This window comes from Vanessa tameamea, chromosome 8, assembly GCF_037043105.1.
Source record: "Vanessa tameamea isolate UH-Manoa-2023 chromosome 8, ilVanTame1 primary haplotype, whole genome shotgun sequence".
NCBI lineage: Eukaryota > Metazoa > Arthropoda > Insecta > Lepidoptera > Nymphalidae > Vanessa > Vanessa tameamea.
Window position 1 is genome coordinate 258,569 of NC_087316.1, and position 26,934 is coordinate 285,502.

The 26,934-nt window shown below is 33.1% G+C and overlaps 1 protein-coding gene across 1 annotated transcript in view; it reads left to right on the plus strand.

The window, feature by feature from the left end:
* The window catches only part of LOC113396310 (somatostatin receptor type 2-like), a 38,275-nt gene that overhangs the window by 5,042 nt on the left and 6,299 nt on the right, over nt 1-26,934 (plus strand). The gene's annotated exons all lie outside the window — the stretch shown is intronic.

Sequence of the window (26,934 nt, forward strand, 5' to 3'; positions counted from 1 at the left end):
TGACCACTTGGAATATAGAAGTTTAAATCGTTAATCAACAATAGGTTTGGTTTGAATGCTATTCCGAGTCGTTCGCTCGGTCAATTCGATAATCTTTTCGCTGACGGTAAAATTTACGCTTATAATGTAGGTCAAATTACATACTAATACCCGTATGCCCATGATCTGTAATCGTAGGTTATGATCAGCTTATTTGTCTACTGTGACAATTAGCTCTTTTCAACGAGATCTTGATTTATATTATTTAGTAAGATATTATCCGTTCCCCTTTAACTAATACTGCCTGATGCACTTGTTCCTTGTGTTCAGTGGTTTAATTGCCATGAGAGAACAAACAAACATAAGCATAAAGTTACTATATGATTTAACGATATATTATTGACCAATCGTAGCCACGACGGTCACTCTGAAGAGATTCAGTTGATTGACTGACGAGAAGCTTAAGACATATTATTTTGCAAAAATGTGTGCACAAACAAAGGTGCGCTTTATATTTCTTTACCCTTATAATCCAATGGAACGGCGAATTTGATACGACTGTAAATAGTTCAGTTGAAGGTACAACGACTTTAAGTGTTTTGCGAGTTAAAGTACCAAGTTCCAGACTCCGAGCTGATACTGAGAATGCCTTGATAAAAAAAACTTGATAACATTTTATCGGCCCGATCCGGTTGAGTTCTCGGGTCTACTGACTTTAAATTTAGCCTTTAAGCCAACGAGGCAATCAAGTATAGCAATAGTTACCTAAGTTAGATACCTAATACTTGCATAAATAATAAAATTTAAAAAATATCTATTTATCAATTACATTAAAAATGGGCACGGACGGTGAAAAGCACGTGCAACATACACGTGGCAGAAGAACCTTATGCTCCAGAAAACGCTTAATTTAGATAGATAGAAGTCTCATCTCGCAAAAGTTTACACTTCAAATGAATGTTTTAAAGTCTATTAAAAAAATATAACATTAGAAAATTTGTTTTCATTTAATGTGTCTACTGAATTTTTGTTTAAAGTTGGTTTTGATGTTGCAACATTAATTTAACTTCCTTTAAGATACATGTAAAAAGTTTCATGATGTTCTCTCGAGATTTAAGTACCTAATCTCAGCTGTTGACAAAAATAAATCTTAAGACTTAATGTACCTATCTGAGATGTTTGGATAGCCTGTCTCAGTCCGAAATACCTTCCGTATCTAAACTGGTTTTGATGATAAAGTCATTATTTGATGTCATCGTTATTTGTTTATGCAAGAGACACGCTTCGCTTAAAATAAAATCGCCTGCTCGTCAGATATACGAGGTAAAAGTATGCGTCGGGAACGTGAGGTATTAGCGACGCACGCCGACGGAACGCTGAGAGTAGATGACGAGCGACGATTGTTGACGATAAACTTATTTCATTGGTCAGACCTCATGGCATTTTAATTCTACGAGAATCTCAAACATTTGTTTCATGGTTGTATTTATAAAGCTCTTATGCAACAAATATTCTGTTTTATACATTAGATACGCTTGGTTTTCTAAGCATTCCTCCTTTCATGAGGATTGGAAGCTTAGCTCAGCAGGGTAATTTAAATGTTTCTTTACGCAATTTTGATATAAAATATATAGATTATTCCCATATGATTTAACTTGGTGGTAGGACTTTGAGCAAGCCCGTCTGGGTAGGTACCAGTCACTCATCAGATATTCTACCGCCAAACAGCAGTACTCAATATTTTTGTGTTCCGGTTTGTAGGGTGAGTGAGCCAGTGTAACTACAGGCACAAGGGACATAACATCTTTGTTCTAAGGTCGGTGGCATATTTACTCGTCCGCCTATCTATATAAAAAAATATGACACGACACTGTTACGCGACTGTTAAATATTTGAAACGCTTATCGCTTCGAGCATTTCAAACGCAATATATTTACAATAACATTTTTAAATCGTTAAATAACGATACGCTCACATTTTATTTTATAAAGTGTTTATTACGGGAATAATGTTATAAATATGCTAATAAAACTTTATGATGAAAATTTATAATGTTATATAGCAAAGTCGCATCTGTTTCTATCTGTATGAAATGTTTTCACTAATTGAAAGGGCGATTAATGGGGAAATATTTTCAAATTATCCATAAAACCTATATAATTTGTAAATATTTTGTACAAGCAGTTGAGTTATGACGGTGATTTAACCAAAAATCTGTTTTGGTACGCTTACATTGTTAACGCTGCCTAAACCTTAGAACATTCATCAAAACAATGTAGGTACTATATAATTGTAGTTCTCAAAATGACTCGCAAGAAAAGCCCGTGATATTGTGTCTATATTGTAAGGTACATTCATAATAGAGTTTTTGATCTGCTACAGATTAGTCGAATCATTATTAATCCTTATTCAAACCATTATTAATTATTGTATATTGAATATTGTATATTGTAATTGAAATTATTGAAACCGAGGCGGATCACTAGTAATATTTAATAATAAAAAAACACTTTTTTATATTTTATTTACGTAGAGACATGTTTAAAATGTAATTTATATAAATTGCTTTGTATTTGAGTGTGTGTTTCATAGTATTTTTAGCCAACGCTAAAATAAGTGTTGCGAAACGTAATTTCATATATTTTAAAATATTTCTTCTTTACGCGACGCCTTGCAAAAATTCATAACATAAATAGCGACACGTAAAAAGTGCTCACTTCACACAGCCGGCACTTCTGTTTTTATTAACAGAGCTACATTCTCCATTATTCTTCACGGCTTCCACCTCTGTGTACCGGAGCGGGCGCCACCGACAGCTTTAATTTTAGATTGTCCAAATATATGGTTCTCTAGTTTTTAATATTTTCAGCGAATGTCTGTGTTTAGTGGATTATAGAGCGCTTATTATATTTGATATATACGACAATGTAAGCGATTTAAATCTTGCGTGGCAGCTGTTTTTAATTCACATTGCTTTAGCGGCTTGACTCATAATATTTGTTTTTTTTTCTTCTATTACTTGTAGCGAGCGAGTTATATTTTTTGTATGATTTTACTTTTATGAATATATATAGTAGTTTTCGGCCTTCTGTTAATAGGGAGGGAGGTTGATTGTAGGTTTTAGACGTAAAAAGTAGCCATGCTTAATTGGGAATTAAGTTTAAGCCAAATTCCATCAAATTCGATTAATTATAATTAAAGAGGTTAACGTCATTACGTATATCTTATTTATTTTGCCATATTTCGATTACTAATTTATTTATTAAAATCCAAATCATCTTTATTGAAACACTTTGCTGCTGCCATCAGGATGTTCGTAGAATATACGATTAATAAGTGTTGAACGGGTTTGAACCTATGATTGAAGTTGCGTTGTCAAATCAGTAGGCCGGCTCAGATTTTTATGGCAATCTCTTACTAATATAATAAAAAAAACTATAATATGATTAGGCAAACAAACAAGATTGAGGTCATAGTAAAAAAACGATTAGGCGCGTAAAATTCTATTATTTTTTTAATTTAACAATATTACCGAACAGTTTACAAGTAACAAGTATTGGGCGTTAAACAAGAAACAATAAATTACGTTAGCGCCAGTTGATAAGGCACGGCACTACTTTTAAAGTAGATTAAATTTTCGTCGTCCAAGTTCCCGTTCTGCTGTTAATTGGCCGGTGGGGTAACAAACGATTATCGTGAATTTTATATTAGAAACGTTAACGTTTATTATAACGCAAGCGTGTATTGAGACACAGATAAAATGTTGAGATAGATAGATCGGGTAGATTTTTTTTTGTGATTAGTATTGTACTTTTTACTTTGAGCTCAAAGCGCGACAGATTTTGATAAATAAATAAATATAAATAAATATTGGACAACATCACATACATTACTCTGATCTCAATGTAAGTAGCTAAAGCACTTGTGTTATGGAAAATCAGAAGTAACGACGGTACCACAAACACCCAGACCCAAGACAACATAGAAAACTAATGATCTTTTTCTACATCGACTCGGCTGGGAATCATACCCGGGACCTTGGAGTGGCGTACCCATGAAAACCGGTGTACACACTACTCGACCAAGGAGGTCGTCAAATTTGATGATATAATCACCTTAATCTGACTGTCGATGGAACCAATAAGAAAAATCTTCCGTCTATTATTATAAAACTCATGTAGATATGTATGTCAATAAAATATAATTTATAAAAAAAAGGTTAGAAAAGATAAAATATCAATATAAAAATAAAAAAATGAATTCAAACATTACAATTATGATTCAAATAAAAATTACCCACGTAAATATTTACGTAATTTGAATCGCTATCGAATAAACGTAATATGCGTCCTAGCGATTCATTTTATATTTCAAAGGAACACGATTTGTATTATTTAAAATTTAAATATATAACGCTTTAAGAATGCAAAAAAGAATTCTCGTGCAAAATGAAAAAAATATATATTCTAGTTACGAGCGCAAAGTCATTATTTGTTTAACACCGTCCGGGAAGCGAGTCAATTCGGCAGAACAATCAGCTCGACTTAGGGCTACCAACTGTCTATTTTTCCAAAACATGTATCGTAGTAAAGACTGCTAATAATTAATTTTCTTAAGATATTACAAGATATCTTATTCGTTGGAATATTCAACGGTTGTATTACCAACGTATTGTAGTCATGTAATTCGTTTAAATAATAATAAGAACGTTACGGAGCTATATAAGAACAATATATACAAAAAAACGCAAAAGCCTTTTTTCCGCCGGAAAAACGCTCTTACACGTGCCAGCGGAGGCAATCCGTGTCTTCAGTTCAAGGCGTCCACCGAACGGTCCACCGTAAAAAACATAAAAGCCTGTGGGGCAAATAAATAATACGGAAAAAATAATAGTTTCCTATTTATTTGATATATTATACTCAATACGAAATATATAATATGCCTCTAGCTATGTGCTTACGTATCATGGATTATTAATTAATTGAGGAGCTTGAACATCTCTCTGATTAGAGAAAAGGCAATCCAAGCACGCTTACCGGTGGAGAAAAACTACAAATATAAAAATAAAACATGCTCGAATTAGGGAAAAACCTGAGCAGTTAATTTCAAAAACATACATTTAGCGTATATTTTTTTAAACGTAATACAAAACCAATATAATTTGAAAGAAGGTTCCAGAATATAACTATTTGTTATTCAAATAAATATAATGATGTCATTTTATTTTCGATGTTATGTAATTTTTTCAATATCCTAATGTTTTTAATACTCGGCGATGGCAGCCCTAGCTGGACCAAAGTAAAATTGTTCATTTAATAAATTCAGCTTTAATAAGTTGAGAATAAATTATAAAAAAGAAATTTTCGTTTGGAATGATTTCCTAACAAATTTTGGTAATCTTACATTAAATTATTATTATAATAATGCCTTCTTTGCTTGTCACTGTACGGATACGTTTATTTTGCACACATTTGTGTAGTTAATCTTTTAACACTATTACTTCGAAGACTATTTATCGAACTGATAATCAATTTGTTGATCAGATGAACAAAAAATATAACAAAATAATCACATTTTAGATATAAATGATATTAAAATCAAGACATGTATAAAAAGCCGTTGGTCTCTTAAAACGTGAACACAAAATTTAAAAGTAAAGATATATCTTTAATAACGTCTGCCAATAGAAAGTAATTAAAACTGTCGACGACGCTGTCGCTAATAAGAACATCGATATAATAAAACTTTTCTCCAACGAAGACTCCGCTTGTTTATTAGTATTAGAAAAATCAGATTATCCCTTTGTACGGAACCAGTTGGCAGCATATCGACAATAGTATCCTTCTATTGTGTTGCACTTAGTGAGGCGTGCGTGGCCGGAAGAACAAAATGGCGGTTCGTTCTTTCTAATTGCTTTGTGGAAATACTTGGGGATAGCATTTGTAGAGTGAAATGGACTTAAAATGAGTACATTTTAGTTTTATTCTTGTAATAATATTAACGTTAGTGCTTGTAAGTTTCTACTGATCATGTTATGCGAAATACAAAATGGATTTAAAGAACGGAGGCATCAATTTTCGAGAATCTCTGTAAGTAAAAAGGGTTGCGCGTCGTAGTAACCTTACTCCGGTAAACTCGACCATGCGTATTACACACGAGTTCAGCCAAAGATATAAAGTAATTATAAAACAAAAGTAGTAAATAATAATAATATTTATTTATTATAAATTAGATATAGTCACATGTTATGTATGATATAATACAATTTAAATTTTGCAATTAACGAAGCGAACAAAACAGAAAATAAAACTTGATAAATGGCACGAACGCAAAATACCGCGGAGATACAATTTTATTACGAACTAATAAAAACGTGAGCGTCGTTTGTAATAATATATGAAAAATAATTTAATCAGAATTGTGTGATGTTGATAATAAAGACACGCGAGCGGGTTAGGCGGACTCCCTAACAGTCCCAGACCACATCAAAACATCTTCTCGAGGAAAAGTTATCGAGCTGATCTACCAAGCGTCTCCAATGCATTGCTACTAAATTTTCATTGACCGCAAGTTTCCCCACTAGCCGTAGCCTAGCTGTGGTGCTCTCAGTTTACTTTCAACTGTAATTAACAGTAAAATATTAAATAAGATTAAAATAAAATTGTAATTTAATACAAAAATTTTGTATTCTTTGATAAATTTAACGTCGCTAAGTATTTCTTATAAGTCTACTAATTGACCATTGGCGGTTCTCGAATTAGCCGTCTAGACAGGTAAACGATTCCGTCCCTTGCTTATAGAATATCCCTTAGAGAATCCGATTAATATCCAACTTAATACCGATATCCTCGTACCAATCAATTTAATCTTACTTATATCACATCTGCTTCGATTCCGCCGGGATTCGAACCCGGGACCTCGGAGTGGCGTACCCATAAAAGCCGGTATACACACTACTCGACCACGGAGGTCGTCTATAATTAAAATACACAATAGTAATACTGTATTAAAATTTAACAACTAGTGCACAACAGAGCCCTTCGGGAGTGCGAAATTTGCAAGCTGTTAATATTTTTTTTGTTACTAGGTTTGTATTTTTACAAATCTCTAAGAAAATCCAACAAAAAGAGCTATAATCTCAGCCAAAGTAACTGATAAATCACGAAAGTTTAAAGTGTGCACATAAAAAGACCTATTAAAGAAAGTTAACTAATACGTTAGAACTGCTATTGCTTTGCTATAAGCATCATTAACAGTGAATATAAATGCAAACAAATGGATCAATCTTGTACCGCTATCTCTGACAACACGCTATTGAGTAAAGTCGGCGCCACACGGGAGCAAAAATTTGACAAGTTCCAATTCACTCGTTGATTTAATCCATAGCAATGGCTTTTGAATTGTTTTTATAAATTGACACAGCCACTGATGACAATCACAGGTCAAATTCGGCCTGGTCTGGCTCTGGCCTTTGCAAAAATAATGATGACGGGAATTGGAGGAAATCGCGTGAATGAATACATTATTGGTACCAGTATTTGGACTGGCATCAAAATTGTTAGCAAGAACCCATTCTCTGTGTCAACTACTCTACAAAGTTACAGCTCAATTGATTGATCCCTGATTACTTTACATATAAAGCTGTATCCATCTGCATATCATAAATATAAGGTAATCATGTATAAGATTAGACCAATGTAAAATATAACAACTAAACGAAGTAGGAAATGTCTAAAGGAGTTGGATCGCTCGTCAAGTGCAGACGCAGCTTTAGAAGCCACACCGACTCCGATGCGCAATCAATCAGTGTCCTCGGCCAGCTGCTAACTAATTTATAGTTTGTATTGAGTTTAAACAGCACCCACCGTCGTTATATTTATTAACGATCAATCGATTAATCTTTTCTTGCTCAAATTGAGATCGGTCCAGACAGTTATGGCTCTTTCAGAATACTGATCAAATATCGATATCAAAAACCTATTCAAACTTACATAATATAACCAGTGACTGAAGTGAATAGCCGGAAAACCCATACCTGTATGTTAAAACGAAAACGACAGAGATTTGTATATATAAAATTATCTTCTAGCGTTTCTTCGCATGTTACTGGCATCTCTGATTTTACTCTTTACGGTTAGAAAAACAGTTACGGTCACAAAATTCACTTAGCATTTAAACATTTTTTTTAAAGTATAAATCAAAATTAAAAACTTTATTCAACTATATTAAGTGAAGCTACCATCGGTTCGGAATGCAGATTCTCCCGAGAAGAACCGGTAAGAAAATCAGTAGATACTCTTTTTCATCATTTAAAAATATAAAGTAATGTTAGTTAAATACATATGTATATTATACCTCCCGCCTGGAACTCAACAAGTTATATATCTATATTTATATTTTATTAACGTTTTTGGAACTAAGTTCACTTGGTGGTAGGGCTTTGTGCAAGCCCGTCTGGGTAGGTACCACCCACTCATCAGATATTCTAGCGCCAAACAGCAGTACTCAGTATTGTTGTATTCCGGTTTGAAGGGTGAGTGAGCCAGTGTAACTACAGGCACAAGGGACGTAACATCTTGATTCCCAAGGTTGGTAGCGCATTGGTGATGTAAGGAATGGTTAATATTTCTTACAACGCCATTGTCTATGGGTGGTGGTGACTACTTTCCATCAGGTGGCCCATTTGCTCGTCCGCTGACCGATATCATAAAAAAAAGTTCTTTTATACGAATTACAGTAGAGTATAGATATAGAATATATGTATTTAATTAGATTGACGAGAAAAAAGAAACCCGCTGAGTTTCTTTCGCCGATTCTGCTCAGGTCAGGGTGTTTCCTTTTCCGAACCGGTGGTAGAGTTTAATTTGACTATCAATAAATAAGTGTAATGCTTCTATATTCAATAAAGGAATTTGAGATTGAATTTGAATTAAATCACAGTAATCATCACGTAAGGAAAAAAAGGTTATACACCCCCCAGGCGACCATTCCCTCTCTATCTCTTTCACCCTGTCTCTTTTGTATAGGGTTCCTTTTAATTTACTTTTTGTTATTGCTTCAATTCACATGGATTTTTTATTAATAATTTCAATTAATAATACCTTTTATTGAATACATAACAAATACCGAAAGTGCCTTCGTTCCAGCCAGGTGTCCCAGGACACCACTCGTCCTTGTTTCACTTGCCTTGCCTAAATTAATTCTGTCAAAACGAAAATTAAAAAAAAATAGGAAACAGAATTTATTCATTCTATATAATATTTACCGTTATAAGCTTAAGTAATACGTTAATCTTCAAACAATATTATGTCCAAAGAAAAATAAAGATTTTTATTTTTTTGTTGTCCGTTAAAAAGTCCGAAAAGATTTATAAACGATAGAAATACTTGCTTTGTTCAACCGAAGCTATCATACCGTTTAATCTTTATTCTGCCGAGAAACATCAATTACTACAACTTCGTAAAGTTGTCTTCGAAAGTTCAGTAAACCAGATCACTGGTTCATTAGCGGTGTATGAAATGGGAACATTTTTCTGTCAATTTTGATTTTCAAGGCTTGACATGAACACTTAAAATAAGGATGACGGATACTAGTCTATCTTTTAAGTAATTTGTTTATGGTCGAAATACATTTTCTTTCCGGATTTTGATCTAATTATCTGTTGTCTCACCTAGCAGTAAGAGTAACATAGCAATAACAATCAATTACGACATTTCACATTTTCCGTGAGTCATATGATGCTCAGTTTTTAGGGTTCCGTATCCAAATTGCAAAAAACGGAACCCTTATAGATTCGTCATGTCTGTCTGTCCGTGCGTATGTCACAGCCACTTTTTTCCGAAACTATAAGAACTATACTGTTAAAACTTGGTAAGTAGATGTATTCTGTGAAGCGCATAAATATTTTCACTTGTTTTTTCATCAAACCCATACGTGTGGGGTGTCTATGGATAGGTCTCTTAACTGAATAGTTTGCGCGAGAGACACTTCCAAAATAGTAAAATGTTTCCCCCCCCTGTAACTTCGGAAATTGGTTTGAACGAAATCTAGTACGTATTTTTTTTTAATACGTCATAAAGCATAAACCGCAATTTACCTTTCATGCAATCAACTCAAATCTAAAAATAAAAAATTGAATTTCATAAACATAAACCTTGTTACTTGCTGCTACGGAACCCTTCATGGGCGAGTCCTACTCGCGCTTGGCCGCTTTTTTTTAACTTGTTTGTTCTTTTCATTTTAATTCAGAGCTGTCTGTTGCTGTCTCACGAGATTATAGGAGTGCACTTGTGATATCTCAAACACTTGGACCCTTTAATATCTATTATCCCTGTTGTGAGCAACCACTGTGGCTAAAATTTCTCAGGACATCATCTACTATCAAACATACTAATTACATATTAAAATATATACACGAATACATATATTATAATTGAATATCGAATTTATTAGAATATGACACAATATTATGGGACTGTTTCTTAGAGTTGAATTTGTCCCATCCTTAGTATGCATTGAATTTCCATTAAACTAAAATCATGGTACCTATTTAACCATAATCACATTATGGACTATTCGATTCCAATTACCTACTTAATAAATGTTTCCGCAAGTAGGTACTAAAAGTGGCACCTCGTCAGCAAAATTCGGTTTTCGAGACTCAGCGAAAAATTTCCATACCTGAGCACCATCGTCTGTCTACGTCCAGTCAGCGGTAGACAGTATTGATTTCATGTACCTGCCATGACCTGAGGTTCCGTTATTGATTTGGAAATAAGGTGTGCGTAATTCAAAAATATATCACAGTTTTCTTTCATAACCAAGAGAAAGGTGAAAATGGAGATGTAACAGCCTGAAAATATTCGTGCTATAAATCAACTACGGGGCAGAGACCTCGTGCCTCAAGAAGGCGATTATTCCACACAATTGCTCTCATTGCGTGTTTATGGATAAAATGATGAAGGTTCAGCGATTTGTTGTTAGTAATTCTGCAGACAGAAGTTATTTTCAAAAACTCAACGATTCCGGTGTCTTTATTATGTAAGAACAACAAGTTGGAACTTGTCCATGAAAAATGCGTTTCGATGAGCAAAAACTACGTGAATTTTTAAGATTAGATTATTTTATATTAGGTGTTTATTAAAAATGAGAATTTTTAATTCGAACTAGCTAATTTAAAAATATGTTTTTTTTTAATAGTAGATATGTGCGCATGTGATTGATGTGTGTAATGTGTGAGGGAGCACTAATGGAGTGTCAAAGGAAATGTTTTTCCATGTGGTACAATTAGATCCATTCACAGATAGAAAATGTAAAAAAAGAGATGTATCATGGATACACGGACACACGGTTGGAACGAAGTTGCTTTCGTTATATAAGTATTATGTCTATTTTCAATGTTTGATCCTCAAATCCTTTAATGTCAAGAAATGAAATTGTTATTATAAATCCCGTGTGAATAACGACAGAAGCTAGATAAAATAGTTTTATATAAAACCGTGTATAATAGAAAGTCAAAGATAGAGAGACGTAGGTCACCTGGAGGGATCAAAACGCTTTTACGTTACGTAACGCTTTCTCCTCGTCGACGACACTGTACGCCCCCGGTACAAGAACTTAGATACAATAAGATAAAGTATTTAAATACATATATTTAAAATACTTAGAACTTTGCATTTCATTTGTAGTCATTCATCATAGGCAATTTTTTTTATGTAATTGGTAGGCGGAACGGCATTTGGACCACCTGATGTTAAGTGGTCACCGCCGCCCTTAGACGTTGGTGGTATTAGAAATATTAACCATCCCTTACTTCGCCAATGCCACCAACCCTGGGAACTAAGATGTTATGTCCCTTGTGCCTGTAGTTACATTGGCTCACTCACCCTTCAAACCGGGACACAACAATACCAAGTATTGCTGCTTGGCAGCAGAATATCTGACGAGTGGGTACCGCCAAGAAAATAAAGAAATATATTTAAAATATCTAAAACTTTGTATTTTTGTTTGTAGTCATTCATCATAGGCGATGTACTCATACTAGCGCTGAATGCTTTAAATGAAATGATACATGAGGCGCGATGTAATGCATTTCGTATTCCGTGAAGGAAAACATCGCGAGGAAATAGATTCGTGTCGGATGAAGTTTTGACACGCGTATCGATCACGTCAATATCGAACTCTTCTCTTTAACACGAAAGTCGGCCTTTGGCCTTTGCAGCAGTAAACACACAGATGAATATAATGTTGGTTTATTAAATACAAAAGAGACGAAGGATGTTGATTAATACATTTTCAAATATAGCTTGAACTATAATCATTTTAATCTATTAAATTAAATCAAATTCCATATAGAAGCATTACAATTACTTATTGATTGTCAAATCAAACACAACCATCGTTTCGGAAAAGAACATACCCTGACCTGAGAACAATCGGCGACATAAACTCAGCGGGTCTGTTTTTTGGAGATCAAAGAATCATTATAAGGAATCGAATATCATCACAAATATCTTTTATAATTTGTAATACAACTAGAAGTATTTGTTACAAGTGCTTTTATAATCTGTATGTATTATAAAATGGGCGTCTGTTTGTAATATCAAAATAACTGCATTTTACGAAATGCATATGTATGAATACACGGTACGGTTTTTTTATTGTTGTCTATCTGTCTGTCGGTCTGTTTGTTGAAGCTAATCTTTGAAACGGATGGACCGATTAGGACTTTCACTGGCGGATAGCCGATGTAATATGGATGGAGTAACGTAGGCTACAATAACAATTATTTTGTTAAATTCTAATGCGCACGAAGTCGCAGGCTCAACTAGTTCATTAATAATATTATGGTAACAATAATAATGAATGACAAAATAATTCAAAAGTCAAAATATTCTTCACTTCAGTAGTCTTATAGAACGTCAATAGAAAGTATATTTTTAGATTTTAGATTTATATATAGAATCAAATTAAAATGGGATATTGATATCGGATAAACAGTTTATCTCAAATATTCGGTGCAAAACTTAATTTAAGCTCGACTTTGTTTTCAGTGTTTCAGTGAGAGTATCATTAAATAAAATGAAATCTAATAACATCACAACGTCATATTTTACTAAACGAAATCTAAATATAATAGAGACTGATTTTGAAGCGAATCTTTACGACTGTACGTATTTTATATTAAGAGAAAAAATTGTCACATACATCGCATACATTGCCTATAGAGATTTCTTGTTTTCTTGATTCTCGTAACAGAAAATATTATATTATACAAAACATTGACTGTTAAGCTTAAAAGTATAATACACCTCAAATACAAAATTAACAACATTTTAATAAGTATATTTGTTTGGGCATCATTGATTATCATGTATTCAGACATGTGAGAACATCCTCGATTTGTGATTTCTTTTTAAAATGTAACAGATTCACAATTCGTTAAAATATTTGTATAATGAACAGACGTTTTCTGTCAACTGTAACTTTATTGGCTGGAAACGAAGCAATTACGAGTAGAAAGCCGACGAGTAGTTATGACCAGACAAGGTTGTTGACGTCCGAATTTCGGAGTCCTCTTCAACACCCACGGGTCTTCGAAGTTAATTTAAACGGCCCTCTTGCGACCTCTCAATATTACCCACAAATTCAGTTTGCATTTACGTCTCGAAATTATTTTTCGTATTCGTCGACAAATATATACAAAATTGGAATATTTTGAATGCAGTCAAACTATAATTTGCGTGTTAGCATTCTATGCAATTCGAACGAAATTGGGGATTGTCAGCTAAACAACGAGAATGTATTTACATAGAGTTTATATTCGAATAATACATATTCGATAGCTCGAAGTCAATTTAATATTCGAAACAGTGAACAAATCGCTTAAATTGTGTGCGTATTTTTTTAATAGCCTAATTTATTCTAATATTATAAATGTGAAAGTAGCTCTGTCTTTCCGTCTGTTGCTCTTTCACGAGCAAGTTTGAAGTCCAAGGAAGGACATTGGCTGCTTTATTATACCCAACACAGTAACTTTTTATCAGCCCGACCTGGCGTTTGAACTTAGGACCAGCGGCCGTATATCTAGACGAGCAAGGCGGTCAAAAAGTAATTAACTTGTATACAATGATAAGAATATCACATTCCACGAGAGATCAATACTTACATAATATAAAAGGTAAGTTAAAAAGAACGGCAACAAGAAAAATAAAGATTATAAACTAGAGATATAACTATAACACGAATGCCTTTTAAACGACATAAACATAGATATATTTAAAAGAATAATGTATAAAAAAAAATTCCATAAATAGATAAATATATCTCACAAACAAAAGCAGAGCAGCTCAGTGGATTAAGCTCTGAATCCTTCTCATTAACAAAGGAGACGTTTGCACAGCTGATGTTTTTGTAGAAGTGGTATTTGTTTGAGGATTTTTAAATATTTACCTTTAAAGCAAATGTCCACAAATGTATGGAGCTTATGGAATTCAAAAATAATTTTATTTCACGTTCAAAAGTAGGCTAAACTAAACAACGTCTGCATGGACCTTATTCATATGCAGGATTAAAAACTTGAAGTCCAAGGAAGGAATTTAAAAAAACCCTTCAGTTGAGGAAAATGGTTTTAATTAAATGTTTTAACGTTAGTTTTTTATTCATTTGATGAAGTTTTTTATGCGTGTAATATAAATAATACCTCGAATTTGGGAGTTTGATGTTTGATATCGACGACTTTTTTTTAATATAGATAATGAAAATCGTCTCATTGTCACCTTTAGCCGTAAGTGAGATCTCGTATGACTTAATACTATGAAAATAATTGAAATAATCACGTCAGGTCGTTTCGATATCCTTCTCACTGCCAAACTTTTCTTATAGCATAAACTGCGGAGCTGAGCCTATCCAGTGGTGACAATTGGGGGCTCAACTGGAGCTTTGATTTCAAAATTAAACCAAGAATTTGGTTAAGTTAACAATTAAGATCAATATTATTCATATTTAAATTACTTCGATCCTTAGCCACCTAACACCTATATACATATTTGTTATTTACAAATGTCTAAATAATGTATTTGGTACATTTTGAATTTATCATACTAGTTGCTGTCGTCTGCGGCTTCGCTCGCGTTTTAGGCGTTCGTTGTCATGTGTGAGGCAAAATAAGTAGCCTATGTCTTCCCATGGAGTTCATGTTTGTTTCATACCAAATTTCGTCAAATTCGGTTTATTGGTCTGACAGTGAAAGAGTAACAGACATACAGACAGACAGAGTTACTTTCACATTTATAATATTAGTATAGAAGTAAAGATAAACGTGAGAATACGAACAGAACAATATTAATATTTTAGACAGTGTTAAGTTATTAATACGCATCAATTTAGCGGCGTAACAGAACTTGTTTATATGTTGTATAAATTAAACGTGTCAAAAATATTCGATTAAGTTACGTATTTGAAGCGAAACGTAGAAAGGGGTTAATTGTGTTTTTAGTATGATTTCGCATATTTTTGTTTATAGTATTTAATACTAGCCTCAATGAGTGAGCCCAAATGAGGATAAAGTCAGATACATTATTTAAAACTATCGTACTTCTAATATCACAAATTAAACAAGACTTATCGAATCTAAAGCTTTATTATAGAAATAATCCACTTATTTTTAATTAGCACATATCTTAAACCAGACAAGGATCGATGCAAATGATTCAACAGATTTTTTGTTTGATTTTATTGCTATTTAATATGAAATTTTGTATGAAGCAAGTTTGAACCGCAAGGAAGGACAAAGATTTTATGCCTATTTTTATCCTTAACACCTGACCGACCACAAAAACGCGAGCTAAGTGTGTGTGTGTGAACTAATTGACGTCCAATTAGTTTTATAAAATACTAGCGACCCGCCCCGGCTTCGCAGAGGTGCAATGCTGCCACTGAATATACTACAGAATGCCTTTAGACAGTCTCAGTCGTTAAACAATACGAACCGCTATGCCCCTGCGTTTTAAATCTGTAATATCTTCGAAAATACTTTAGAAACCTCTAAAATCGTCAGTGTTTCTCTATATTATGCATGTGTTAAACATATAAACCTTACTATTGATTCAAGAGGAAGGTTTATATCTATTTAAAAAAACCGCATCAAAATAAGTTGTGTAATTTTAAAGATTTAAGCATACAGGACAGACAGCGGTAAGCGACTTTGTTTTATACTACGTAATGATTACTAGAGGAACTCTTTATCCCCAAGTCTTTGGTCTTATAAACTTAATTAGGACACAAACGTTTCTGAACGGTTCTTTGACCATCGATTGGTTTTATTCCCAGAAACAATAATCTTTATATTTATTTCTTTACATTAATGTGTACAAATGAATACAAGATCTACCTTAAGTCTCCGTACCACAATGAAGGTTAGTAAAAACAAGTATTTGTAGCTATATGTAGCTAGTCTATACATATAATAAAATTGGAGTGTCTGTTTGTAATATTAAAATAACCCATTTTTATTAAATGCATATGTATGTATACACGGTGCATATACCAAAATAACATTTTTTACAATTTTTGTCTGTCTGTCTGTTTGTTGCGGCTTAACCGATTTCGACGGGACTTTCACTGGCAGATAGCGGATGTAATAAGGAGTAACTTAGGCTACTTTTATTTTAGAATTATATATAGAATCAAAATAAAATCACGCTATAATATCCAAATAACTTAAATTCAAACAACGCGCACGACGTTGCGGGCACAGCTATTTATATAATATAACTATTTCTAGGTTGCCTACAAATTGATGCACATGGGATTAATTAACGCCTATTGATTCCCATCAAATACGATCTGTTGTGGAGGAGGCATCTATTGGAAATTAATTAAATTGTATTGTGTGGCGGACTTTGACGACATCTCACGAATGTCTACTTTATATAATATAGTAATATTTGAATTCTTTGTTTTTGTTTTAAGGGAATCAATGTTCGGACGGTTAAGTTGGCCACCAGATGGTAAGTGATCACCACTGCCCATGAACATTGGTATTGTAAGAAATATTAATCTTAAAGAACTATGATGTTATGTGCATTGTGCCTGTAGTTACATTGACTCACCCACCCTTTAAACCGGAACATAACAAAAAACAGCAATACTTGGTTATATTATACTACAAATCCTCCGTTAACATTTGGTGGTAGCACCAAGTTTGCTTTCAATTATTTTTATCTGAGAATAATAATTACAAATTTTGTTTAACAAAACAACAATATGAAAGAGAAATCTATAAAAAATAACACCAATTTAAAACGACAATTATTATCAGACAATTAAACTACCACTCAGCAGCTGCTGAGGCTCGATGCTAAGGCACGTCGTTGTTTTTCCAGCTTATAGCAGATTAATTTTCCAAGATTTAAAACACCAACGATAATTTGAACCAATAATACATACAAATAGCTTTTTTTATAAAAATAATACAAATATATGATAGAAGTATTGTATTAAAATAAAACAGCTTTTACTTTGAATGATTTACTATTTACTTAAGGTATCTTTATATACTATTATAATATATTAACAAACATTGTGAGTATTTTCTTTATGTAACATGGGATGGCAAGATGAAACAGTGGATGAAATAGGTCCTTAACGGAATAGCGATAGATCTAAATCCTGGCAAGTACAACTGCCTTATGATGTACTTAAATGTGTACATTATTAATCTTTTGGTCAGTAATGAGGGAAAACGTCGTGAGGTAACTTACATATGTGGAATGTTAGAGTGAAGTGGAAATATTTTTTACCAAGTCGGGGAGAAGGAATAAGCTTTTCCCTTAAATGACAAAAAAAAACCTTAGCCGAGTAGTGTTAGATTTACGCTTCTACTCTATAGCACCTTCTAAAGTTTTAACGAAGTTATTCTTAATGGAGAAACGTGGTACATCTCCACCAGTTTATACAAGTTAAAAGCGTAATATCATAATATCTGTTTACCTTAAAACTTTAGTGTAAGAGAAAAATTAAACTGTAAGTTACAGATATAATAGATTCCACTTAGAGTGGCTTTATTTGAATGAATGCTAATATTAACGTAAAACAAAAGCAACATTGTATTCTATTCAAACTTTGTTGCGGCCACAAACATACAATAGTTTACAAAATGTACTATCAAAATGAAAGTTAGTCACGCAAATAATATATTCTAGCTATTTTTGGACAATGTAAAATTGAAGCGAAATATTCTGGGATGGTGATAGTTACTGTTCTAAATTTTTATGGTAGAGTCACTTGGTGATGGTGATAACTGCCTGGCTAAGTGGCTAGCTTGATTCGTTAAAATAAAAAATGATTAAATTTTTCCCTTGAGAAATTCTCAGTAGCAACTCGAAGTTTGAAAGTTGAAGTAAAACCTGGTCTTGCGCTGAAGTCTCTCCAGTTTTAACAAATCGAAGTCCCATCGGTATGGTAGGAGAGTAGCGGGTTAATTATAATGTCACTTATGCATTTCCCCTGTCGAAATCAGCCAGGAAGACAACACCAAGAAGCGAAATTGTCTAAAGTTGAATTCATACGATGCTGTTTGTATAAAATCTACATTCACTATTTGAAATAAATATTTACACAGTTAATGAATATTATTTTCTTATTTTATTTTTATTAGTCAAACACAACAGTAGGTATAATATTACATTAAATAAAGCAATTAATTCAAAGATAAAAAGAGGTGTAAACCAAAAATATTTTCGTTCAAAAATAATAAAAAATAGAAAACAGGGCAAAGAGATAACAATATTGAATAATTATTATAATAAAATTACATTAAACAGTAAAAATAAACTCATATAATATTAGTATAAGAATCAGAAGATGTTATGGTCACTCCCGTATACTGTAGTCGAAAAGTTTGATAAGCATAATATTCGCTATATTAGACAAACGTATGGTTCCATTTTCATAATACTATTTATAACAAAGTCATATCAACGGATGAAGCTCACTTACACTCTATGGCCCATCGACATGCTTCCTATCTTATAGAATCAACCGAAAAAGACCATCAACTGTTAGAAAGGATGGGATCCAAAGGAAAAAAAATCTTCAAGATTACCAAATAAGGCGCTTTGTTAAAATATCCGTAGTAAAACTTTTCATAGTCTCACATGACGTATGAGGTTTTCCGATGTAACCATTTGTAAGCGGTCATTGTTAGCAGACAAAGCACCGGCCAGGCCGATCCCTGTTAAATCTACCAGAACAGTATAAAGGAAATGTAAGGCGATAAACATCCGGACAATCATGAGACTGTATCTGGGAATTACACGAACTCTTGGTTCTGAGACTTACGTAAGATTAAGAATTTATGAAGCGGAAACTCAGTTTTGATTTTAAAGCTTACATTCGATATAGCGGACTTGTATTTGAAGAAATATAAGCCATCCCCGACATCACGGATACCTTAACAAACTTAAAACGATGATGTTAGGTCTCTTGTGTCTGTACAAGTGCTTGTAAAAGCCTACTCGAATAAAGCATATTTTGATTTGATTTTCACAATTTGACAATAATAAATATATGACGAGACGGTGGGTCCAACCCAGATGTGTTTGCATAAAACCTTACCACGAAAACACATCATATTTGAAAACATATTATTAGGATATCCAAAAATTATAATGTGATATCATTGTATTGTATTGTCAGTTTTTAATAGATTTTATAGACTAAGTTCCTTCAGCGGTCCATCACAAGAATGAGCTTATTAGTGCATAAGTTTTTTCCGCCACTTTCAATCAAATACAATTATTATTGGCTTAATATTAGGACATGGATCTAGGTAATTTCAAACGTTCATAATGGTCAATACATAGTGCAGCTGAAATAGTTTTACAAATCGAAATCAGGTACGAAATTTAATACAAACAGTCAAAGTTTTAAAGTATCCAAAATCGCTCGCGCAATATTCTCGCATCGTAAAGTTTGATCGGGACATTTTTCATTTTATCAACATTTGTCTCAGAAATTCAAGTGGCAACGAATTCTTTCAATCGAAACGCGCGATCGGCTCCATCATTCAATAAGCACACGAGTTCGTCACAGCCAATATTCCTATTACGAGAGAAATTTTATTGAAAACGTAACCGGTGTGGTACGAAAGTTTTGTGATATTCACTTTTAAAAAACATTAATTTAAGGTTGAGATTTTGGAAGCGAGTAAACCGAAAATCTGTGTCGTTGTAAAGTCAACTTTAATAGGATTAATTTAAAGTTGATTATAAATTAGCGAGGGTAAGCGTGGATCAGTGCTCGGTATCAAGTGATTTGCAACAAGTTAAATAATCAGTCTGTCTCTAAGCGCACGCTTGGGGTCGCCAACCGCCTATGACGCCCTTTAGTCGCTGTTTTGGCAAACTAATAAAAAAAGGTTTATGGTCTATTTAGTAGGGACGAACACAAAGATTGTTTTAATAATTCTGTTTAGAAATAGCATGTTTTTTAAATAAAAGTATTTTACGGTTTATATCGCAAAACATTGCTTTTAATATACGTTATCTTTAGTAAAACATATACAAATAAACTAAAGCAATTACTAAGAGGATTTTCAAACTGGAATACTCATATATAATAAATAAAAATGTGTTTGTTTTCCAATATTGTTTCTTACAAACATTAGAACGTTGATATAATAAATGACCCGAGATGGCCCAGTGGTTAGAACGCGTGCATCTTAACCGATGATTTCGGGTTCAAACCCAGGCAAGCACCACTGAATTTTCATGTGCTTAATTTATGTTTATAATTCATCTCGTGCTCGGCGGTGAAGGAAAACATCGTGAGGAAACCTGCATGTGTCTAATTTCAAGGAAATTCTGCCACATGTGTATTAGCGACTCCGGGTTATGCCGATAAAAAATAAAGGATGTAGGTTATATATATTAGAAATAGGAACATTTAAGCAGAACTTTCTTTAATAATAAATGAATATAAATATATATAAAATCTAAATAAACTTCATTCAAGTTTATAGAAAACATCATAAAACAAGTTTAATCAATTTATTATTAAGGCACCTGTTAATAATTATGAAAATATTTTGCAGTTACAAATACTGTCATCCGTGAGCTCGCGAACTTTCGTACTTGCTCTCACCACTAAAGCGTTCATCTGTGTAGACACACGCGTCCTGATTAGATGAGACGACTTTTTGAAACTGACTTAATTGGATATCATTTTCTCTGATTCTAGTGATCGTATTTTTTTTATTTATATAATAATATATTGCGTTATTTATTCAATGTCTCAATACTTGCTGTAATAGTCGGAATTCATAGTTATCTCATAAAATACAAACGATCAAGTAGCATGTCGTAGTAATTATTTATTGCCGGTGATAAGACTACGTTCAGGCCCGTCTTGCGCCCCGGTAAGACGACGTTAAGTGTACCCCTAACGTGTCTTTCTTCCGCCAAACAACAATAACTTGTATCGTTCTGTTCCAGTACGTGCGTCAGTGTTACAGGCACAAGAGACAAAATCCAAAATCCCTTAGCTTATATTTTTATAGCTGTTATACTTAAGTTTAAATTAGTACATTAAATTTACTACAGGAGGATCCGTATAAAAGTGGAAGAATATATTATTCAAACTAGGTCCAAACTGATATCACAGCGATATGTTTTACAGTAACAAATATTTATTTGTAAGCTTTAACTATTAATTGCATTCAGAGCATTAAACTAACAGACTATAAAGTTTTTATATAATTTACAAATAGCTATTTAAATATTTTTTTGTCGCTTGTATCAATGGTCGAAATACATTTTATTTGAAACAGACGCTGAAGAAAGCCACCGCAAAGTTGCGGGTATTGCTCGCATTACATATTTATACGAAAATACCTCACATTCTGCATCAAGGATTCCAGGAACAATATGAAATAGTTGGGATGATCAAGTTTAAAAACAACACAAAGTTGCAGCTCAACGCGAGGAAAATTTCCGACAAAAGCTTCCGATATCACATGAAAACGTATCTTCTGAAATATATATTTAACAATCTTGTCAAAAAAGAAAAAAAATATTCTAGAAGAATTGCAAACAAAGATATCATCAATAATTTTAGTCATGACGTATTGATCGATTTCGGTTGAACAAGTTGCACTCTCAAAACCTGATACGGAAATACGATAATACTTATTCTACTTCTATTCGTTGTAAAGATTTGTGCTATCCTGATATTCTATCGCCAAACAACAATACTTAGTACATTGTGTTCCGGTTTGTGGGAATGAACTCTTAATAAGAAAAAAGGTAGAATCTAAGAAGCTATCATAACACAAATACCTGTATTTCTTAATTCTGTATTATAAATTAATCTAAGATAGAAAAATTCCGAATAAAATCCCTCCATAATCATATATATCATATACGTCTTATATATGACACGATGATGAGATTACTTTCAGAGGAGTGCGGTGAAGCTGTTTATCCATTAAAAATTAATATTTAAAGGGACATGTCCGGCATGAAGTTTCAATGCTGTAATATTATCACAGCTACTTAAATAGTCTCACTCAACTCACGATATTCGTCCTATTGTTGGTTCAATTGTCAAAAACCTTATACATTTACTCAGTGAACTATCATCAAAATTATTCTTACAAATTTTAAAACAATACCTCTTAGCTAAAATCAATACATCAGACCGATATGGGTTTTAAAAATAATTCATTGCACCACACGTAATAGCTTCTTTGGCAAAAGTCTGTCCTATTGTTATCCATAAAGGTGGTATGAGAAGGCAGCCACTGTTTTATAACTCTGATCAATGAGCCGAATTATGTGGTATGCTACCGGTACGCTTCGGGGTAGCGCATCGTCGATGTAAAGAATGATTAAAATTACGCACAGTGTCAGTCTATGGGTGATTACCTCTTGCCCTCACCATTTTCACAAACAACTCTTTTAATTACGCAGAAGAAAGATCAGATTCAAGACTTTACTTGCATCCTGAGACAGGAACATACACCATTCCAAATTTATTAATCATCACAATCGACATCCTTGTAATTTATCAATTATTTCAGGAGCAACAACCCTGATATCAATTTTCAATCTGATGATTGAAAGTTTAACTATATGAATGTCACGTTAATTATTGTATAGCGACGACGAGGGCTTGTCATGACATGATTACATATGTCAGCATCATCCACGTCAAGCGGCAATTAACAAGCCAGTTGACGAATGACTATATTAGTGCTCGCTGTAGCTACATGTCTTAGAATATTTAAGATATTAAATATATAACATCAATAATTGATAAAATATTCACAAACTATTTAGGAATACTTTCAAAAATATATTATTTTGTTATTTATTCCTACAAATGTATATTTGTTTTGCATGTATAACAGTTAGCTGCTGAACCAATTTTAATTATTGTTTATTTGTGTATTCGAGTGGGTTGGCTGGCTGAAATTGGACACAGAATGTGTAAAAAAAGAATAAAATACAAAAAAAATATATTTCACCCGTAAGAATACGTGTCGGGTAGTTAATAATAATCTATAAAATACGTTTATAGCCCACGATCATGTTTTACCAAAGTAAAGTTGTTTTCCCATGGTTGGCGTAAAACCTTTTGAGGTAAAAGTTTGAAACTTCCACCATGCTGCTCCAATGCGACTTATTACTTAAGATCGTGCCCGTGCTGCACGTGAAATGTATACTGGTCGTTTTGATTTCATATCGACCCTTTAAGGGTTTTGTTTAAAAATGCTGGCCGTTACGTATTATTATACCATCGATATTTAACTAATTATGCTCGTAAATTGTACTAACTTTTGGTAATTAACCGCTATGGAAAGTTTTATTAAGTATGAGTACTTGTTTAACTGTGTTTAGTATTCATATTAGCTACTTATAATAAATAATATTATTCATTTATAAATTTAGGTACAGTAGTTTGTAGGGTGTACTATAACATATGATATTATTAATAAACGTGGTTACTTTAACTTAGTCTTGGTTGATTTTCATGTGACATTATGTCGGTTATTATGTAGAAATTTTGTCAAAAAGTAAAAAGTAGGTTTAATTGTTTGGAAATCACTATTATTGCAAAGACAGACAATGTTTGTAATAATTAATTAGATTTTTTTTATTATACAATGAACCTCATTTATATTTTTTCTCATATTTTTACAAAATAATATCACGAATCTGGACGAAAATAAGAATAAGAATTCTAAAATTCCTACGACATATCCTTCGTATTATTTTTTCATATATTTAACATTCAAATTTTTACGTTGCATGATATATTCGATTTGGCCGAACTGGCACATTTTAATACGCGAGGCAAGTCCCGGGAGACGCAAATGATAAGACGTATTACGTCACGTACGATTTAGGCATTTGATGTTCGTGTCGACTTCATATCGACCTTTAGAGGTTTTGCATGGAATTTAAATAATATTACAATCTGATTTTAAGATACAATTTATTTTAGTTTGAATATTCTAACTTTAGATCATTAAACCAGACACTGAGAAAACTTGTCGAAGACTGATTAAAACTGACCAATCCACGTGGCTTTGAGTAATATATCCGGTCGTGTCGGATTGTCATCCCATCGAGATTTGAGAATTAAGTGACAAGATATAAGTATATTAACACGCACACTGCTGCATTATAATGTTTGAAGTGCTGGAAGCTGGTGTCCGTTGATAATTGCCCACAGTCACGTGATGGTAATTGGGATTCAGGACCTCGGGGCGCGTAAATGGCTATTGAATTGAACATCGGTCACAAATATCGAAGAGACATTCCTTCCTTGCTTTTTCTCGTGTGCATGAGAAATGAGGTTGCAAAATGCTTCGTACGAAAGGCTGGGACATCGATGATATTATAGGTAGCGCTTTGCTATCCGGTATTGGAACGGTGAAGGTCATGTGAGACACACAAGTACTGTGTTGTTTTGCACACTCACTGAAAAAAAAAATTGAAGTGTCTTTAACAAAAACTGTTAAATTAAAGCAATGCATTTAAAAGGACTAGGTTTACCAAATATAGAAGCTAATTCAACATAATTACTTTTTTTGGAATTGGTGTCAGTCAAAATAAAGGCAAGGCAAAGACTTGTAACTAACACTTTGAAATATTTCAAAACATTCCTATGACAAACCAACGCCGATTTAACCAATTTAGATGTTAACGCGGCTTGGAAATCAAACAATAGCTTCGTAAAACAAAAATTTTTAAAAATTATAATTGCTAGAAACAAAATAAAACTAAAGGACATCTTTTTGAATCTGTTACGATTATTATAAATATCTATTTTAATGTTTTCCGCCTAATATAACAAAATTGGTAAGGAAAATGTATTATTCGACAAGAAATTATTACAAAACCGGCTTTCAGACAAGTATCTCTTATTTCGTGAAATATCAAACTATACAAACGTAAATAAGTAAATATAAGGGTCAATATAAAATAATCGTTCCGGGCCCACACAAAGTCGACACTAAAGTAAAAAAGGATGACTCATAAAAAGTCCCAAACAATACGCCGTTCACTCCTAGGTTACCCGTTCGCTTTTAGAGTATTAGGGCATAAAAAAGTTATGTCCCTTTGACAATGGACACGAAAACTGAATTTATTTTCGGCCGAGTTGCCTGTTCCGTGATTTACCTATCTGTAATAAATCTTTGACAAGACCGTCTTTGTAAATGGAATATATTTTGAAGATGGTGAGTAGGGCACGTGAATCATAACTAACGGTTTCAGCGGATTTCAATCTAGAAAAAAGAAGAAAGAAAAATGTATAGTTCATAAAATTATTTGATAAATGTATTTCCACCAATCGGTGAAGCCGCTTGTGAAAGATCCAAACATATTAAATGGAAGACCAATGAAACAAGATGAAAAAAGATCAATGAACAATAGAAAGGCAGGAAAAGCACGGATCATATGACTGTGGTAATTTGTTTATTGTATCTCGCCGTCTATATGAATTAATATTAATGAAACTTCACATGGTAATATCAAAGCGACATTTACATATTAGATAAAGTTGGACTATGGCTGAGCAAATATGTCCCGGGTCTGTCCTGCGAGCTGCGTCACATGGAAATTAAAATATTTGCGGTTGATTATTAACATAATAATATTTAGATTTTCACTTTATTGACTTCTGTGAGTCTGAGCTCCTTATCTGATATTAGCTTTCTACAGTCACATTTATGCGACTAGTAATTGATCTCTATTTAAACGACTGCCAAAAAATGAAATGTAATGTCTTTAAGGATCTATGAACGTATGTAATTATTTATTCGATCATAACTTTTAAATGCCTAAACATTTTTTGAATCGTGATTAGGACGTATAGGGTATCGTATAAATTAATTAAGTAATTACTGTAGGTCGCGTATGTTTTTTCAATTTTATTAAAAAAAATGTTATACTTAACATATTACTTACCCTCACTTCTGCACTATACATATTAATGGATGAAGTGCAGTACAATTGGACTCTCCTTGTCTTCAGTCTCATAGTCTGTTGATACAACAATACGATAACACCGTAGCGAGTCCAGGCCCAGAGCCCTTTACAGGCTTTTCGGGGCACGTTAATTTAAACGATCCAATTTCCGGCGGTCTGCCATCAACGTAGTAATTATTAAAAAAAAAACCTTTGTACCAATCTGTCTGGTAATTCGAAATCGAAAATAAGAGCTTAGGAACCGAAACTTAATTATAAGTTAGCCGGATAGCTAACGTACATTTCACTATAATAAAACTAATATAGAGCTTTGGAAGTTAATACTCCTGTACCGATAATATACAGTTATTACTGTATAACGTATCCTCTTACAATCCTATCCAATCTAATGGAGAACTTTCGCAACTAATTTGTTTGAAGGATTTGTTAATTAATTCCCTAGTTAAGAGTATTATCA